The sequence below is a fragment of the Oncorhynchus masou genome, unplaced genomic scaffold, assembly GCF_036934945.1.
Source record: "Oncorhynchus masou masou isolate Uvic2021 unplaced genomic scaffold, UVic_Omas_1.1 unplaced_scaffold_3477, whole genome shotgun sequence".
NCBI lineage: Eukaryota > Metazoa > Chordata > Actinopteri > Salmoniformes > Salmonidae > Oncorhynchus > Oncorhynchus masou.
In genome coordinates, this window is record NW_027009885.1 from 32,501 (window position 1) to 37,917 (window position 5,417).

Sequence of the window (5,417 nt, forward strand, 5' to 3'; positions counted from 1 at the left end):
ATGTTGTGGCAGGACTTGAAAGAGCAGTTCGTGCTTGAAACCCCACAAATGTCGCTGAGATAAAGCAGTTCCGTATGGAAGAGCCAAAATTCCTCCACAGTGATGTGAGAGACTGATAAACAACTACAGGAAGAGTTTGGTTGCAGCAATTGGAGATAAAGATGACACAACCAGATATTGTGTGTAAGGTGGAATTACTTTTTCACACTGGGGGATTGGGTGTTGCATTCACTTGATCCCTTAAATAGATAAGATAGCTAGATATCCATTGTTTTTGTTATTTGTAAACTCTGGTTCACTTTATTGAATATTAGGTTTTGGGTGAAGATCTGCTAAGATTCAATATAAAAAAATATTTAAAAACAGAGAAAATCAGAAAGGGGGCAAAGACCTTTTTACTGTATTCCTACTTTTACTGTAAATTTGTACATCCACTGCATATCAACCGTATACTCACTGTATATCAACCGTATACTCACTGTATATCAACCGTATACCCACCTATATCAACCGTATACTCACTGTATATCAAACGTATACCCACCTATATCAACCGTATACTCACTGTATATCAACCGTATACCCACCTATATCAACCGTAAACTCACTGTATATCAACCGTATACCCACCTATATCAACCGTATACCCACCTATATCAACCGTATACCCACTGCATATATCAACCGTATACCCACTGCATATATCAACCGTATACCCACTGCATATCAACCGTATACATCCAGCCAAAGCCCTATCCATTAATGTCAATCAATCAATCAAATGTATTTATAAAGCCCTTCTTACATCAGCTGATGTCACAAAATGCTGTACAGAAACCCAGCCTAAAACCCCAAACAGCAAAGCAATGCAGGTGCAGAAGCACGTAAACATTCCCGATAACTAGCTTGATGGAGTTTGCGGAGGATATCTCAATGAGTGGTTTGCATGCGCCGTGACGTTAGCATTACAATCTTACAACCACTGACTAGCTATCTGCGTCTGCATTGTGTCTACCTCTGTTATGTTTCAGAGGGAATTATTTTCAAGCCCTGCCTACCTAAACTTGTGATTTGTTGGGAAAGTTGTTCGTCTGAAGAGCACCCTCCCTTAATTAGCCAAGAAAATCCAACGTGATTCCCATACCTAGAACTGGGTTTTCCGAGACGTTACCTAGACGCTAATCTTGGTTCGGTTTAGCATTTTTCCCCTAATAGTTTAGGATTGGGGGAGGTGAAGCTGATCCTAGATCTGTACCTAGAAAAACTTCACCTCAGAGCATAGAAACACCTCACTAGCCTATATGTTGTCTCTTGTAGTGCTGGTTAACACAAAGACAGGCAGATGAAAGCACTGTGTGTGTTCTGTGTGCTACAGACGTGAATAGCTAGTTAGCTTGACAGATGTGTGCTACAGACGTGAATAGCTAGTTAGCTTGACAGATGTGTGCTACAGACGTGAATAGCTAGTTAGCTTGACAGCTGTGTGCTACAGACGTCCACAGCTAGTTAGCTTGACAGCTGTGTGCTACAGACGTGAATAGCTAGTTAGCTTGACAGTATAGTGTGATATAGATCTGAATAGCTACAGTAGTTAGCTTGACAGTTCAGTGTATTATGGATGTGAATAGCTAGTTAGCTTGACAGCTGTGTGCTACAGACGTGAATAGCTAGTTAGCTTGACAGCTCAGTGTGTTCTGTGTGATACAGACGTGAATAGCTAGTTAGCTTGACAGCTCTGTGTGTTCTGTGTTGCAGCTCAGCTTGTGACCTGTGACACTAAGCTACGAGATCAGTGCAAAGGGACCACATGCAACAGGTACAGGAAAAAACAACTCCCCCCCCACACACACACACACATCGTCTCAAATCAGCTGTCCCTGTCTATATTACCACTGATAAATAAAGACCCATTCAGTGGTTGAGGAGCTCCCCATCCAACTCCTTCACAGAGGACACAATGCCTCACCTTGTAGACTGGTCCCTTCACAGAGAACAGAGAGAACACAATGCCTCCCTGATAGACTGTTCCCCTTCACAGAGGACACAATGCCTCCCTGATAGACTGGTCCCTTCACAGAGGACACAATGCCTCCCTGGTAGACTGCTCCCTTCACAGAGGACACAATGCCTCCCTAATAGACTGGTCCCCTTCACAGAGGACACAATGCCTCCCTAATAGACTGGTCCCCTTCACAGAGGACACAATGCTTCCCTGATAGACTGGTCCCTTCACAGAGGACACAATGCCTCCCTGGTAGACTGGTCCCCTTCACAGAGGACACAATGCCTCCCTGATAGACTGGTCCCTTCACAGAGGACACAATGCCTCCCTGGTCCCCTTCACAGAGGACACAATGCTTCCCTGAGACTGGTCCCTTCACAGAGGACACAATGCCTCCCTGGTAGACTGGTCCCCTTCACAGAGGACACAATGCCTCCCTGATAGACTGGTCCCTTCACAGAGGACACAATGCCTCCCTGGTAGACTGGTCCCCTTCACAGAGGACACAATGCCTCCCTGATAGACTGGTCCCTTCACAGAGGACACAATGCCACACCTTGTAGACTGGTCCCTTCACAGAGGACACAATGCCTCCCTGATAGACTGGGCCCTTTCACAGAGGACACAATGCCTCCCTGGTAGACTGGTCCCCTTCACAGAGGACACAATGCCTCCCTGATAGACTGGTCCCTTTCACAGAGGACACAATGGCTCCCTGACAGACTGGTCCCCTTCACAGAGGACACAATGCCTCCCTGATAGACTGGTCCCTTCACAGAGGACACAATGCCTCCCTGGTAGACTGGTCCCCTTCACAGAGAACACAATGCCTCCCTGGTAGACTGGGCCCTTTCACAGAGGACACAATGCCTCCCTGGTAGACTGGGCCCCTTCACAGAGGACACAATGCCTCCCTGGTAGACTGGGCCCTTTCCAGAGAACACAAAGGGTAGACTGACAGATATAGGGAAAGGAACCAAAGGGTAGACATATATAGCGAAGGAACCAAAGGGAGGGACAGATATAGGGAAGGAACCAAAGGGAGTGACAGATATAGGGAAGGAACCAAAGGGAGTGACAGATATAGGGAAGGAACCAAAGGGAGTGACAGATATAGGGAAGGAACCAAAGGGAGGGACAGATATAGGGAAGGAACCAAAGGGAGTGACACATATAGGGAAGGGAAGTGATGGAGTCCTGTTGAGTCCGATGACGCTCAGGTGCGCGTCATCAGACCTGGTGACAGTTGTGAGCCATAACGAGCCGCCTGGTGAACTCGAGGCCAGACAGTGAGCACACTTGACAGTTGGGGCTCAATTCAAATTTAAGCATTTCAGGAAGTAAACAGAAATTAAAAATTCTATCATTTTCAAATACTTCTCAATAAACAAAAAATGGACTTAAATTGAAATTGACACCAACCCTAATGCACTGTGAGGATTTATTCACCAGCTGTGTTCTCCTCAGGTACGAGTGTCCTGCCGGCTGTCTAAAAACCACAGGGAAGGTGGTTGGGACAGTACACTATGAGATGGTGATTACATTATTATACATTATCAATCTGTGTCTCAAATTACACCCTATTTCCTCTGGGCCCTGGTCTAAAGTAGTGCATTATGGGCCCTGCATTATGAGTCTTTATTGGCCCTGGTCTAAAAGTAATACATTATGGGCCCTGGTCTAAAAGAGTGCACTTTGGGCCCTGGTCTAAAGTAGTGCATTATGGGCCCAAGTCTAAAGTAGTGCATTATGGGCCCTGGTATAAAGTATTGTAGGCAATATGATACCAGTTGGGACAAAGACTGAGTCTTATACTGAATAGGTTCATCAAAATGCTGAGCTGATGCAGGGTAACTAAAGCGGCACAATGAATTTGAATGTACAGTCTACTAACTTTACAATGTAAACTTTACACTGTACCAACTTTACACTGTACACTTTACATGGTACCAACTTTACACTGTACACTTTACACTGTACTAACTTTACACTGTACATTTTACACGGTACTAACTTTACACTGTAAACTTTACACTGTACTAACTTTACACTGTACACTTTACACGGTACTAACTTTACACTGTACACTTTACACTGTGCTAACTTTACACTGTACACTTTACACGGTACCAACTTCACACTGTACACTTTACACGGTACTAACTTTACACTGTACACTTTACACTGTGCTAACTTTCCATCGTAAACTTTACATTGTACTATCTGTACACCATACTAACTTTACACAGTAGTAACTGTACACTGTAAACTTTACACTGTGTTAACTCTACATTGTAAACTTTACACTGTACCAACTTCACACTGTACACTTTACACGGTACTAACTTTACACTGTACACTTTACACTGTGCTAACTTTCCATCGTAAACTTTCCATTGTACTATCTGTACACCGTACTAACTTTACACGGTACTAACGGTACACTGTAAACTTTACACTGTGCTAACTCTACGTGGTAAACTTTACACTGTGCTAACTTTACACTGTACCAACTTTACACTGTACACTTTACACTATACTAAATGTACACTGTGAACTTTACACTCTGCTAAATGTGCACTGTATTAACTTTACACTGTACTGACTTTACATTGTACTAACTTTACACTATACTAACTTAACACTGTACTAACTTTACACTGTACCAACTGTACACCATACTAAGTTTACACTGTACTAACTGCACACTGTAAACTTTACACTGTGCTAACTGTGCACTGTATTAACTTTACACTGTACTAACTTTACATCGTAAACTTTACACTGTACTAACTTTACACTGTGCTAACTGTACACTGTACTAACTTTACACTGTACTAACTTTACACTGTACTAACTGTACACAGTACTAACTGTACACGGTACTAACTGTACACTGTACTAACTTTACACTGTACACTTTACAGCAATCCAGTATCTGCCGTGCTGGCCTCCACTCTGGCGTGGTAGACCCGGATGGAGGATGGCTGGACGTCACCAGACAAGGCAGGAGGGACTTCTTCATCAAGTCCAACAAGAATGGAGTTCAGTCTCTCGGGTATGGAAGCGTCATCTGTCTTGCAAACGCTATCTCTTTGCCCAACATATCTCGTTGTCCTCTTGACAACCACTGACAAAAAGCTATCAATTCGACAGGCGCGAGGCAGGTGAAGGCATCACATCAGCTGAGGGCAGGACGGCAAAGCATATTGTCTGGAACGGAGCCAATGGAATGGCAATCAAACAAATGGAAAACATATTTTTGATGCATTTGATACCGTTACACTTATTCCATTCCAGCCATTACTACAAGCCCCATCCTCCCCATTTAAGGTGCCACCAACCTCCCTTGTAACACATGTCCATGTCCGAGTCATAAAATGTGTAAAAAGCGTGAGCTTGCACACACCCAGAC

General features: G+C 43.9%; 1 pseudogene; it reads left to right on the forward strand.

Annotated features, from left to right (window-relative positions):
• Window positions 1–5,060, forward strand: part of LOC135534480 (cysteine-rich secretory protein LCCL domain-containing 1-like) — a 13,956-nt pseudogene extending 8,896 nt beyond the window's left edge.
• Window positions 5,061–5,417: the final 357 nt, after the last annotated feature.